We start from the raw sequence: 15,441 nt of genomic DNA on the forward strand, positions 1-15,441 counted from the left end.
CCTGCAGGTCATGTGGATGGGGAATCTCGTATCCCGTATCCCGAATCCGGACTCCTTTAACTGGGATGCGGTTAAAGCTGGATGCTCCTCAGCTGTCGCGTGGATGGGGCTACATGACCAAGTGTCAAACACCTTGAGACTTTCTGGTCGATGGCAAACAGCTGAGAGAATTCAAAAACAAAGCGCGGCGCTAAGAGATTAAAAAGCGCTTAGAGAAAAGCAACAATGCCGGCCGACAATAGATATGGCTGGGAAAGCGAGGAAAGCGGGGAAAGCGAGGAAAGCGCCAGAAAAACAAGAAAAACGAGAAACACAAGGGCAACCGGAGGAGTCAAACAGGGGCCATGTAAACAAACCAAAAAACTTCGAGCATGGGAAAGCGCAGACGCACGGATAACGTGGAAATTCGGGGCGGGCGGATAAAAAGCGGATATCCAGCAGCTGGGAACACTCCATCGAGGTTTTTCCCGACGCTTTTCCGAGCGCCAACGAGCGGCAAGCCGCTGCCGAAATATCCGCCAACACTTTTGCGAATAAAACTAAAGAAATTTGTTTGTTTTGATTCAGTCGTTGCGGGTTTTTTAAGGCGAACACACAGCCCTGAAAACAAAACCGGAGACAAACACAAACAATTAACCAATCCAAATTCCGGCTAAACTGAAAAACGTTTTTTTCAAAAGCCAACCAAAAAAGAAAAAAAAATAATAAAAAATCATAGCAAATGTGAAAATCTTTTCAACGTCTTGTGAAAAGCCTTAAAAAAACATACCAAAATTCCAAAAAAATACATTTTTTTCCGCCTTTTTGTTTCTGTGCTCTGTGACCATTAAAACTCTAGCAAAAAAAAAAATAAATAAATAGAAAGCAGCCGAATGTCAGGAATTTATCAGGTAAATAACACATTTCTTAGTACATTTTTTTTTGGATTTTTCCAAACAAAAAGCACTGGACAGATCCAAACTGACGGCCAAACAATGGCCAATATTTATCGCTGGCCTCGATGGCATAAATAGGCCAAAAGAACAGAATTTCGAAATCAAAGAACTGCTTTTCTCGTCCTCGCTGTCGGTGGTCATTTATCAAGTGCGGCCCGGAAAATCAGTGGAAATTAATGCCATAGATTATGATAATATATATCTGAACCCACATCACAATAGTTCCTTGAGGCGCCCTTTGTGCCAAGTTTGTGCCACCAATTGAATTTAACTAGCCACAGTAATCTTGGCCCTTTTGTGTGGCCCCTCGCAAGTTCAAAATATTGAATTTTTAAACCGTTTTCTTCGACTTTTTCTTGGCCCGTCGAGTTTTGTGGACCTTATCCGTTTGAAAGTTTTCACAGTCAACGCTGCAAAACGGCTTAAAGTTATACAAAATGAGGAAACAAAAAGTGGGGAACAAAAATTGCTATAAAAAAAAAACACTTGCAGTTCGAAACTTGTCAGTAACTTGCACTTTGGCCTGACTTTTCTGTAAGTTCTGCAAGTGCATCGCTGCAGGAAGGATCTGCCAGAAAGCATTAAGCTGAAATAAAGAGCAGACAATGGAAATACAATAAACAATTTTTATGCCATATTTATACTTAAGTTATAGCAATTAAGTGCCAGTTTTTAAGTTTTAACTGATATTTGTATGGTTTTTAAAAAGTGAACAGAAGTAGCGCTTTTCATGTGACAGATTTTCCCAAGACAATTATCAGAGTCAGAAACCTATTAAAATTTAACTTAATACACTTAGCTGGCAAATGGCGATGAAGAGGAAAATCTGGGGTACGATGGTGGAAATGGGAAAATGGCTGCACTGGCAATAAATTCATTTGCTCTTGCCCCTATTGCAATTTCCAATTCACAAGCATTGGCCAAATACTTTCATTAAAAAAAGAAAAAACCAGTAAAGTTAGCTGTTCAATTTAGTAAGTAATTCATAAGCTTTTGTGCAATTAACTTTTATTAGTGTGAGAAATTGGTTTCGCGAATTAGAGCATATTATAGCCAAGGACTAATTCCACTTTCCTTGGAATGTAATTTATTCAGAGAACTTAAAAAGTTCCTTTGATGCCGTTTTTATCCCGAATTCTGTGCCATTTTGTGTGTCGGCTCCGCAACGTTTTGTTAATTAAATGTGAGCCATTTTTTCCACATAATTAGGCCGACATAAAATCGATTCCCGTTGATGCTGCAACAAATTGCAAAGCTTATCAGCGGCGGGCAGACCATGGAAAAGCAAATCCAAATAAATGGCGAGCAGCGGGGAAAACCTTTTGAGTTTTGACCTGCGAACAATGCGAATCCAGCTGCCAGTGGAAAAGCCTCTGGAAAAATGCAGCACGCACAAAGGCAAATGTCGAGAAGTCAAATCGGTTGGGCGATGTAAACCCTTTTCGTTGGCCAAAATCCGGTGACCTTGCACCTCCAGTGTACCAGTGTGCCAGCCCACCGCCACCTCATTGAACCCATTGAATGGAATGCGACCCCTTTTTCGGGTTTCGGGGCCAAATTATTGAAAGAAAAACATTAAGATCCCTGCGTTCGGTTTTGCGGTCGGTCAGTTGGCCACTTTTTTTTATGCCAGCCAAATTTGCACGCAGTCGAGCGGCAAACAAACAAAGCTCCCTGTGATCCCGTGGCCTTTTGACCAGCTTTCCCTTTATTTTCCACTCCGGAGTCCACTTAATGGCACCTGTGGCTCCTGCTAATCATGATTTTAATGACTTCTTGGCCCCGGTTGTTTATGAATGCCGCCGAAAGGTTTATCGCCCATCGCACTGCTTGGCCAAGAAAAAAAGGTTACAATTAATATTTTAAATGCTTTACAGCCAAAGTTTGTCTTTGTTTTTTGTTTCGTTTTTTCGCTTTTCTGAGTTTGTTTTATTTTGCCCCCGGACCCTCCTGATTGAGTGTTAAAAGTGCAATTGTGGGGGCTTGAAGTAGCTGTTGGTAATCGGGTCCCTAAAAGAGTTTTTGGTGGTAAATAATGTAATGTAATGTACTTGCTAATAACTGACGGAGTGTCCAGATTAACAAGTTTGCAGCAGCATATTTTGTTCAACTTTTAGTTGGTTATCTTTTTTATGCCTTTTGGGCAAACCAATTTCAAGGTGGGAGGTGTGTGCGTGTGTTGGAAAACCAATTCAATCATGGTTTTGATGGCAAACCCCAAAGACAAACTCAACTCGAGTAGAATCAACTTTGTGATCTCATTACCAATCAAAGCCGGTGTAACCTTAGACCCAAAAAACTGGCCTTGGTTATATAATCGCCCAAATTTAATTCCTCAACAAACAAGCAACCGAAAGGCAATATTTCAATAATTTATCTGCCCGTTTTTTACCCGACCATTTGTTTGCGCTTTCCGCTTTTCCTGCCCCTTGCTATTTTTCTTCTTTTTCCCTTTGTTTTTCTCAGTGAATGTGTTTATACGTATTGAGAAGAGCCTGGGGGCATAGTCAATATTGGCACAACACGTTGTTTGCCCACACCCACACACACACACACACACAGCCGCACACACACACTTACACACAGGGACTATGCAAACGAAGCTGACCAAAGATGAAATATGTTAAACCGACAACATATTGAATTCAGATTTAGTGTCGCCAAAAAGCAGGGCCATCGAAAATTGAGCAGCGCGTGCACAAGGATTTTCAGTTTTCGGCGCTCGGTGCTCGATTCTTTGTAAACAACATCGATGCTGTCATAGTCAACGGAAGAGTCTGGAGCTGGGAGCTGCCGGTTCATTGACATCAAAGTGCTCGTGTGGCAACAACGGCGTTCCGGGCAAGGACATGTGCCCCAGGATGTGGCAGCCAGGAGCCGGGAAGGGAATGTGCTCAATATAAATACCATCGTGTACCCAGCCAGGAATACCAGGAAGTGGCCTGCCAATGAGGCAAACTTTCTTTGTTTCCTTGGGGCTAATTATACCGTATACCGTATATACCTTAAAAGTGCACTTCAAAAAAGAACTTGTGCCTGCAGAAATGTATTTAAAAATGGTCTAAATATTTCCCAACGATAATCGGTTATTACAAACTTTTGTGGAATGTTTCGTAAGCATTGGGTTTCGTTTTTCATTCCTTGTGGCAAGCTGCCATAAGAGCACATCCTTGAAGGTAACCAGTGTAGCAATTATTACACGGCTCAACAAATGCCAATGAAAAGAAAACATCAACGAAGTGAAAAAATGCGAATGGAAGTGGGGGAAGTGGGGGAAATGGGAAATGGGGAGTTCGCTGGGCTTTCCTTTTGATGAGCACCAACCAAACAATGCTCAAAAAGTAGAAAGTGGAAAGTGGAAAGCGGCGGAAAAGGAAACCGTGTGGTTTCGGCATGGATCCTCTAGAGAAGCTGGCTGGCAACAGGTTGGGTTTCCCTTTTCCGCTGGGGATTCTCTGCGAGATTGGGATTTATATGGGCACTAAGACGACTTCATTCCCTTTTGAAACTATGGCTCAGGAAAAACCAGATAGGCATTTTTTCTGCTGAAATATCCTTTCGAATGTGTGTAGGAAAGGCTTGTTTCGCCGTGATTTATGTATTTTAAATGTTTGCCTAACAATTTAAAGAGCATTAAATAGAATTATCTTTGGCTGTTAGTTTGTGAGATAATAGATTGCGCATTTCGGATATTTCTGGCTTTTGACAGGTGGGCAACTGAATAACAAAGCCAGCACGACTCCAATTACAATATTCCAAGTCAGAAGACAATCGTACAATGCAGGCACTCACAAATGTAACTAATTAACGAGTGCAGGCATGTGTGACTACGATTACATAATACATAAGTAGAATCTCAGGTAAATGCATTCAGATTTATGCAGGCATATGACACACGCCTTCAGATTTATTGTCCAATGTTTTTAGGGGCTTAAAATATACTTGTACTATGTTAAGCCTTTTCTGCGTGGGTTAAATTTCAATTGATTTATTTGCACTGGCATTTATGTGTTTATGCGAATTATAAGATTATAAATCATATTTGCTGGAGCCCAACTAATTAGCACATCATTAGAGAAAGTTTCGAAGGCGATTTGCATGGGTTTTTGGCTTTAAATACTTGGGCTTCGCTTCAGCTTGTACATAAATACATAAACATACGTACATAAATAACCATATTACGCATACGCAATGTGTGCATGACGAACAAATTAATTGAATCAACAATCGAATTAATCAATGTGCAAAACGCAAGATAAAACCAGAAGCGAAAAAAGAAATTAATGACGGTGGCGAGAATGTCGACGTATTTCTTTTTTTTTCTTTCGTCTCTTTGTTTCTGTTGGAAAAAAGGTGTTTGTGGCTATCCAATCCATCAATTTTATTTAATCATTTATTTAATCAAATTACTGATTATGCAATCAACCCAGAAAAATGGCAAAAAGTCAGGCGGAGAAACGCCAACGCACATTTGGCACGCACACACATCGCATATAATACGATGTTCGGGTTTTCGGACTCTGATTCATTTCATTTTCATCGAACTACCAACTTTTCCGCAGTTTTCCCAACCCGTAAGTTATCACTTTGTCACCTAAATGTTGTCTATCTTTGTTAATTTGTTAAGATATATATATAAAGCGGCTTACTCTGTGCGTTAATAGTACTAAGTTCATTTTAATTGGCACAATCTTCAGATTTGCTTTCTTTGCAATTTCAAACACAAAATGTAAATATATAATGATGTTGAAATGGGGGAAAAAATGTCCAATTTTCAAAGGCATTTTAAACAGTCCCTTTTTCTTGGTCCTTTGCTCCCTATCTTTGCTTCTGCTCAACTTTCTTCTCCACTTGTATTTACTTTGTTAGGGTCCTTGTCACTTTAGTCCTTGATTATGATGTCCTGAGCTTGTAATGTTTGTAAACGTTTATACGAAATAATAGAAAGGCCACAGATGTGCAGCATATGTATTGTAAATTGTGCGTCTGTTGTAAAATCAATCGCATTTTCGATTAGTTGCCATGTTGCCTGGTTGTTTCGCAACTAAATTGCTGTCAATGTAAAACGTGTATTAATTGTCATTGTTTATGGTTCACTTGGGCGCCCGTTAACCCCTTTTGTGTGTTATGTGGCAACTGAATTACACAATTGGACACGAATGCAGTTGGAGTCATTGAGTTGACCATGTTTTGATGGCACGTCAACAGTTTCTGATTTATTGATGTTTTGCTTGATTTATGCGTTTCCCGCTGGTTCTTGGCCATCAATTTCATTGTGTTTTCATTCGAGTCTATCAGTCGAGTCCTCATGGGCAGGACATTAATTGAAATTGCCCAGGGATTAGTTCGGTAGCCGCAGCTAATGCAAATTTAATACCATGCAGAATGTGGGCACACAAATTTAAGCTCTAAACACTTGGCTTTCGGCCCTTGGTTGCCGCCCCCCAAAAAAAAGAAAAAAAAATGAAAGAAGAAACACTGCGGATGCTAAGATAAACAATATCCAGTTGAGATTGCTGACTGGGCCACAGAAGCCCACAACTAGCAGCTGCTGTCGTTTAGTTTAGTTTTCCTCTGGCGCACATGGCGTATGTGTAACATTTTGGCTGGGCTTGCACGTTTTTTTCACGCCCGCTGTTCTCGCACTTTGTGATACCCTAAATTATCACCATAAAAAGTGCATAGTTATCATAAGCAATACTTGAGTCTACAGTCTGCTTACTATGCTTGGCAAGTCATGGTGGATGCGATTGCTGCGTTCTTAAGTCTTGTAATATTAGCTCAGATCAGCTTTCATCGATACTTGCCAAATAGGTTTTAGAGATGCCTAATATACCCAGAGCGACACCCATTCTTCTGGCTGCGAATCTTAATGAGTGCTCATTAAAAACTGTCACCTGGCGGGGATAAAATGGATGCAGGCGGTAAACATGTGGATGACTGGGAAGTCGTCTAAACGAGAGCACCTGCACCTGACCTTCGTGGCAGTGGGCGTGGCCACGTGCTGGGCGTTGGTGGGCGGGGCCATTGATTTTCCACCGCTGCCACAAATGTGTTAATGTCCTCCGGATTCGTGATTACTCGGATTCAGCTGGGACTGCAGACGGATGGATTTAAATTCGCTGGCATCGAGTGAGTGGCTGCACAAAGAAACCGCCTGCCCTTTATCAAACTTATTAATTTGGCCATAAAACCGGGATCCAACGCCAACTGGGTGCAACTAAAATGTAGTAAAGCATAAAAACTTTTGCCCGATTTTCCCAGCTCGGGAAAGCCAAGGGAAAACTTTGCGACGAGTCTGCGGAGCTTGATTAAGACTTAGTTGCTGTGTGTTCAGTACGTTCATCATGATGAAGATGTCGGGCAGTTATGACGATAATGCTGATGGACCTTGACTTATTAAATTCTCCGATTCCCGGGTGGAAAACGATGCAGCTGCAACACGATGGGCAAAGTTACAAGCTGCCACAGGCGCTCCTTTCTGATAACCATATCAGGTGGTTTGAAATAATTTTCCGAGCGCCCGCAAAGCCCCATCAAGTTTTATAGTTTGCTCGCAGGATGATAAAGCCCAAAAAGATATAGTTCCCAGTGAATTTTTACAAACTGCAGCTTTTTTCTTTGTTGATTTGAGGTCAGCTTACTGGTACGGGGTTTGTAAAAATAGACACTCTTTTAACAATTTTACGCGATATGCCATTAAAAAAGCCAGCGAAACCGCACCGTAAAATATGGACACTCACCAATGGCGGTAGCCCTGAAAAAATAAACGAAGCGAAATTTATATTGATGGAGCAAACATAAACTGTGCATAAAATGTAACTTAAGTAAACAAAAGTATAGGAATTCAGGCAACGCAGCCACTCAGACAATGTATTAATTTTTCTGTTGTTTTTTTTTTGGGTGCAGGAAAAGTGGCAAGTTTTATGAGCGGAGCGCGTCAATTATTTGTTTGGGGATTTCCCGTTCGGAGCAAAGGAGAAAAAGCAAGGAAATGGCCACAAAAACAGGCAACTCGAACTGACACACACCCCCGCCGAACAATTATGTGCGCCAATTAGTTGCCACAAAAAAAAAGAAAGTAAAGAAAATAAGGGCGAAAGAGTGCGTGTAAGTACTTGCCACAATTATTTGGTGCGCGCAGACAGAGGCAAACGGAAAAACGTATTGATAACATCCAGCAGTTGTACAATTAATGAAACCCCCGCTGCTGCCAAGTGAGCGATAAGAAAAGCGGAAAATCGACGCGGGGAAAGGGCCAAGCTACAAGCTACATGCTCCAAGCCCCAAGTTTTAGCCACTGACTGGATGCTACGACCTCTTCATTGGCATATGCAGGCATTATAAAAAGTTTATGAGCGGCTTTTATGAAAGGCACAACTGAATTTGCATACGAGCTTGGCAAACAGGCGAAATGAAAGCACGAAGGCGAGCTGAATGTGTGATATAACCAGCCATTGTCGCAGACATCCATACAGTATATGCTATATGGCATGTGGCATATATCGCATGTGTATGTATGTGCATATATGTATGTATGGTAAATACTCGTGTGTAGCAGGCTCGACTGTGATTTGGCCTTGTTAGCATTCTGCCAGCTTCAATTTGGCCGAAAGCCATCCGAGATTCCGGCAGCCTCCCGCCTGTCACCTGTTTATTATTGTTGCCTGCGCCGTAATTGAGCGACATTTGTTTTGTTGTCTCGCCTCGCAGTTACCTGTGACAGGTAGCGAAAACTACCAGTAACAGTACCAGTTTCAGTTTCGGTTTAAGCCAAGTTGACACGCCGCAGGTGGAGGAAAGCAGGCGTCTCAGTCGTAAGTGTAATTGGAGTGCATCTGCGTTACAAACTTATCAAACTGTCTAGCTGGCTAAATCAATTACATATTTATTTCACGCACACGCACTTTTGGGTAGTTTCGTCGCCTTTCTTTATAAAGTTTATAAAATATTTAATGCTGACCATTTGTGTGCAAACATTTCACCTGCTGGTTTAAAAATTCCTTTTTGATGTGTTTTGCCCGCCAGTCCGAATAAATATGCTTATAATCAAAACCGAGCCGTCGTAGCTTGTCAAAAGTTTATTTGTATTTGACCGTCTGCTAGCGACTTTCTTTCACTTTCGTTCACTTTCTTGCCCCACCCAAAAATATCACTCATACGCAGCGTGGTCGTCGGGCTGTCAGTGCTCGTGCTGGGATAATGTATATATTTTTTAAAATTTATTGCGCTTTGCAACAGTTTCGCATTGCCCGGGCATTATGTATATGACTGCAACAATTTTGAAGTGGCAACACGCGCCGCAAGATTCGTTTTAGAGCGGCGATTGGCGGGTGAGACGGGGTAAGCGGCAAGCGAGGAAGGCCATTGCCCATAAATATGAAAATTCCTGCGAATTATGCTTTTTATTAGCGCAGCAACAATGGCAACCTGAGATTTGCATTCAAGTGAGCTGGCTGGCTGGCTGGCTGGCTTCATCCACTCGAATGCCAAGTTGTGGCATAAAAATTAATGAACTCCAAAAGATTGCTGCCAGCGGGGGGATTTGATTTTGCTGGAGGGACAACAATCACAGTTCGCCGCCAGATGAGCTCGAGAATTACGCTAATACAAGTCAGACCCTCGTAGAGCACAATAAAACATTTACTGGCGAAGGGGAATGCGCATGGAAAACAATTGAGAGGAAGTACTTTGGGGGAGCTAGGAAAAGCGGAGCAGCGTGGCAAGGATCGCCCCGGCCAAATTGCAGATTGCAGCGGAAGAGCGAAGGAGCGGATGAGCGGAAAAGCGGAAAGGAGGAAAAGCGGAAAAGCCAGGGCAAACCAGCTGAAAAATTACGCACATAGCACAACGCACATCGCACAGCCAAGTGGAAGCGCTGTTAAATGAGCGTGTTGCCCGCGGAAGGTCCACTTGCAACTTGCTACTTGCAACATGCCACCGCCGTGTGGCACTTTGTTGGCGAAAGGAGCTGATTGCCAGCAAGGATACCAGCCATGCTGCTTGTAAAAGCCGAAAATTAAGCTGAGAGCTGCGCTCAAAGGTATGCTGCAGCAAATGTTTAGTGCGAGGATGTAAAGATGCTCTTTTTATGGCGGTGTCATTATGCTGCTCCCTTTTTGTATTCTTAAGTAGTTAAGCACCCCAGAGATGTGGAACCTTATCTACAATGTTGAAATATCACTGCACTTTGTCACTCATAATCAAGCGTGCAGCGGAAATCCTTTAAAGTCCTCAAGCTCAGGAGCCACATGAGATGGGATGAATCAATCAAATCCAGCATTAAAGTTCAATTGAAATTCTGTTCCGTTGTGCAAGTCAGCTATCTAATCTGTTCGCTGTATATGTTTCCTTTCGCATCGTTAAGATACATATACATTTATATATAGCAGATACTTGACGAAGTTGTCCCGAGTCTCGTATCTTTTTGCTCGATATTATTAAACATTCAAGGGCAGCGGCTTCATTTGCCTTTGTTTTTTTTTCGCTTTTTTTGTTTTACTCCCCAGTCTCCGTTCATTTTAATGGCCCAACTTGTCGTCGTTGGCAAACTGGATTGTCAACGTGTCTAGTCATCAGTTTTACGCACCACTTGTTCCATATACCTCACTTCCATAACTCCGATAAATCGGATATCGGAGGATTTCAGTTGCTATTGCCTGGAATTTACATATTTATTCCGATCGATTCGCCCAAAAGGACATTGAGTCGATGTCTACTTACTAGTGTCCTTCGACTAATGGGCCTCTTGTCACAATTGCCGTCTAAATGAAATTGAGTTTAAGTGCAATCTGCTTAGCCTGTTTCTCTGACACTAGATTTTAATGGCCGAATAGAGCAAATTAGGATTAGAACGCACTCAAGCGCCTTTTCTGGCATAATTTTTGCTTTAAGTGTGCTAAGAATAGGAAATCAGCAAGAAAATCAGTTCGCTCTTCGATATTTTCCAATCGGATTAGAGAAAACGTTCACTTCATCTGCTTTTCAGGAAATACGTTATGCTGTTGAGGAAACGAGAAAAGCTTTAAGGCGACTTAAAAGATGTCTCGATGAACTGCTAGAAATTATTTATATTTAATTTCTAGAAAAGCAATCCCTTCTGTTAAATATACAGAAAATACTACCCTCAGTCAGCCACTAAAGTTATCTCTCCATTTGTCATACGCATAATTCAAAGTGCCGGTTGTCTCCCTAATAGTTTGTGGCCCGCCTCCAGGCGACCTATATATGTATATATAGTGAACGCTATATATCTGAAAGCATAGTGATCGGGGGAGTGGCCACGCCCAGCAGCAGCTGCTGCCAGTGGGCAACACGCCCAACAGCTTAATCAAGGTCGCAGGGCGAACAAAAATGCAGGGAAACGAAGGGAAAATGTAGGAAAATATAGGAAAATGTTGGAAAAGCCCTGGCTAACACCTTCGCAAGGGCAGGGCCGCACCCCCATCGCCACCTTAACCCCCTGATGGCCATCTCATTTATCAAGTGGCAAACAAACAGACACGCGCCCATTGTTATTATATTGGCATTATTGCGAAACAAGCGGGCCACCACCACATACAAATTGCTCAATTCAAAATTGTGTAATTTGGGGCTGTCACAGTGGCCACGCCCCCACCCGAGGCAGCCCCCCCCCCCTCTATTGTATCACCTAGGATTGCGTGACGATGAAAATGAAGGGGCATCTTGCCTCAAGGAAGATTGCACACAGTGGCCACAAATAAATAATGTAATCAGCTATGGAGGCGAAATGAAAGGAATCAAAGGAGACAATATCGCACACGAGCAGCAAACTATGCACTGCACGAAAATGGGTGCTAGTCCATGGCCATGCTTATGTAATCTCTTAAGTAACTGCTGCTCAGCTGACAGCTCTGCTGGCGAAATTTGAAAAAGCTTCGCACATCATTTTTTATGGCCGGAGGTCAGCCTTTAAATGAATAAATTAAACGTATTACTTGTGGCACTTGTGCTGCTTTTTATTATTATATATTGTGTTTTTTTTTTTTTTGGTTTTTGTTGCCCCGGACTGCCCTGCATAAAACATTAAGCACATTAAGCATCAAACGAAACGCACCCTCATCCCGGCACTTCTGCTTCAATTGAGACATTTAACAAAAAGGTCCGCTTACCTTTTTTAGTGCGTGAGTGTGCGAGTGTGTGTGTGTAATGTGTGTGTGCTCTGCATATCCTTTTGAACTGCCCCACCCCCTTACTCACTGTAAGCCCCCAAAAAATAACAGTGGCGCAGTTTGGTAGCCTCAAAAACTTGTTGATTTCAAAGATTTCGAATATAATTACCTTGGAATTCATTCTAAAGACTTTTGAAGGCAAGCCACTATATCTATTTCTTTCGAAATTTCTGTTTGCAAACTAATTTTGTTTACAGAGCTGCAACCACTGTGTACTGTGATTATTATACTTTTTTTTTTTTTTGAGCAAAAAGGTTCAATTTGCGTCTACGCTGGCCAGGCAAATGGTCAAATGGCGATGTGTTTTCCCTACTGTTTCCGGTTGCTCGTGTGTGCGTTAAGCACTGGGCCAAAGGAAGTGATATCCTTGCAGCACCCCAGCCCATTTGCCACCCCTTTCGAACAGCTGCGCAACCCCCGAATTTTGCTTTATTTTATTTTATTTATTTTATTTCATTTCATTTTACGTATACGTTTTGTGTGCAAGTATTTCAGCCGCTCGTTCGGAGCTCGTTTAGACATCGTTTTGTCATTTTGGGGCGATGTGTGTGCCTTAAATGTCAAACCCTTTTCAAAAATAGTCCGTCGGAGGCCACAGAATTCGCTCGTTGTCCAGCACTTTTTGGGGCCACAGTGAACGCCTCGTAAATCGTAAATTTTCCGCTCGTTTTTTCCAGTTTCCCGCCAGCGACGCATCGCTTCCTCTGCAGACAAATAAAATTGTATTATTAACACATCTGAGGGGCCAAAGTAATGTTTGGTCAAACGTTGCTAATACGCCCAGATTCTGAAGGCGGTCATGCAAATTGTTTACCTTACTCCAGGCATTCATTCCCACGATACCCAGGCATTCCCAGACTGACCGATCAAATCGCAGTGTCTGCACATTAGTCTACTCAGACACGCACGGATTTTCCTTCGATTTTCCTTTCGATTTTCCTAGGATTCTCCCTACCAACTTACCCCATCAACTGCGACTGCCACTGCCACTGGCACTTGCCTTGCGCTTTTCCTTGGCTCCTGTCCAGATGTCCATCTGCCAGTTTCAATTTGAAACAATGTCGCCGGGGGCCAGAGAAGTGCAATTACTTTCATGTTTGAGGAATCGCTTAGCGAAATCAGGGAACGTCTTCGGACATTCCACTCTTGACTTTCTGATTGCTGGGACAGCAATTAAATGCGAGCCATGGAGAAATAGTTTTCCCCATCAAAGTCGCCCAGCGAATGCAAACAAAGGAGCACTTGACCAACTCGATGGCAAGTTTGTTAAGGAAACTCTTGTGTATTTAAATGTGAGAAAATCCATCGGCCAGTTGGGACAACAAGCGAAGGGTTCGACTGACTATCGATTAGAATTATTCACACGTGGCTTAGCTTTTCATTTGCGTTGTTATGGTCAATCTATTGTCTTTCTATTCGCTTTTCCGGGTGGCTTTCCTTACAACTCTGCTTTAAAACATCACAAAGCTGAAAGAATGTCTGTCCCGCACAGCTGACAAACACAGCTAACGACCCGCATCACTTTTTGGAAGATTTTGCAACAAATCTTTTATGGCTCAAATGTTTAATTTTTGATGAGGGATGTGCAAATGTGCAAAAATGGGCCAAAAAATTAATTTTTAAACTCGAATCCAGATAGATTGGAAATTTAAATACCAGCTCAACAAGATATGGCATTCCATATTCAGACAAATATTTTTAAAGTTATGAATAAAAAATAGCTTAATTTAAGACGGAAAATTAAAAAAATATTTTGGCAAAATTTTTAAAAAATTCTATGGCCATTTTTATCATAACTTGACTAAAACTGATCATAAAGATGAAAGAATGACTGTTTTGAGCAGCTTATTACACGGGCTAACCATCCATATCATTTTTTGGCCGATTTTGGAAAACTAATTTTTGGGTCATTTTTCGCATTTTTGGTAAGGGGTTACATCATCAAAATTTGCAAAAAATGGCCAAAAAATAGAATTTCCATTTGTGGACACACTTCGATTGGAAATTTAAATACGAGCTCAACGAGATATTGCATTTCATATTCAGACAATTACTTTTAAAGTTGTGCGCAAAAAACTGATTTTTTTATAACGGAAAATCAAAAAAATTATTTTGGCAAAAATTAGGAAGTTTCAGATGGGCATTTTAATCATAACTTGACTAAAACTGATCATAAAGATAAAAGAATAGCTGTTTTGAGCAGCTAATTAAGAAGGCTATCCAACGCTATCACTTTTTGACGGATATAGGAAAACTTATTTTTGGTCCGATTTTCTCATTTTTGGTAAGGGGTTACATCATCAAAATTTGCAAAAAATGGCCAAAAAATAGAATTCCCATTTGTTGACACAGTTCGATTGGAAATTTAAATACGAGCTCAACGAGATATGGCATTTCATATTCAGACAATTACTTTTAAAGTTGTGCGCAAAAAACTGATTTTTTTATAACGGAAAATCAAAAAAAATAATTTAGGCAAAAATTAGGAAATTTCAGATGGGCATTTTAATCATAACTTGACTAAAACTGATCATAAAGATAAAAGAATAGCTGTTTTGAGCAGCTAATTAAGAAGGCTATCCAACGCTATCACTTTTTGACGGATATAGGAAAACTTATTTTTGGTCCGATTTTCTCATTTTTGGTAAGGGGTTACATCATCAAAATTTGCAAAAAATGGCCAAAAAATAGAGTTTCCATTCTAGTATACAGTTCGATTGGAAATTTAATTACGAGCTCAGAGAGGTATGACACTCCATATTTGGATAATTTTTTCCAATGTTTTGGCTAAAAATCTGACAAAATCAATGTTTGCCACTGACACTCTGTTAACTTTTTTAAACCAACTCTAACTATGACTTGTGACCTTTATTGATGAAGTATTGTTTAATAACTGAGGTTGCGAGCAACACAACCCTTTCGATTTGTCAGCACCACATGGCGTGTGGGTCATTTTTGAAGATTAAAGTTTTCGGAAACTGCTGAAACAAACTTATTTAGTCCACACAAAGGGCAGACTGGCAAACTTTGTCAGCTAAACAAAATTTTGATCAGTAGTGCTAACCTTTTTATGCGTATAAATACGTTTTTTTTCACCAACCTTTTCTGTAGTTCGATTAACACTTTTTTTTTGGTGCCAGCGTGACAGGGAACATGACAGCGAAAAATAAAATGAATATGGCCAACGGAAGGAAGGAAAATGGTTGGATGGGAAATGGGCGGGACAGTGTGTAACCAAACAGAGAAGCGGAATTTTCCCAGGACGTCGTGGATGTTGATTTTCCACCGATACCGATTCTTTGCTCCCTTTTTTT

The 15,441-nt window shown here is 41.2% G+C and overlaps 1 protein-coding gene across 1 annotated transcript in view; it reads left to right on the top strand.

Moving 5' to 3' along the window:
• Positions 1-553: 553 nt before the first annotated feature.
• LOC6725163 (sex peptide receptor) overlaps positions 554-15,441 on the top strand; it is a 42,654-nt gene continuing 27,766 nt past the window's right edge. The window contains exon 1 of the mRNA XM_016173472.3: positions 554-890. The gene's annotated coding sequence lies outside the window, so the exon portion shown is untranslated. The remainder of the gene's footprint in view (positions 891-15,441) is intronic.

The sequence above is a fragment of the Drosophila simulans genome, chromosome X, assembly GCF_016746395.2.
Source record: "Drosophila simulans strain w501 chromosome X, Prin_Dsim_3.1, whole genome shotgun sequence".
In the NCBI taxonomy this organism is placed as follows: Eukaryota; Metazoa; Arthropoda; class Insecta; order Diptera; family Drosophilidae; genus Drosophila; species Drosophila simulans.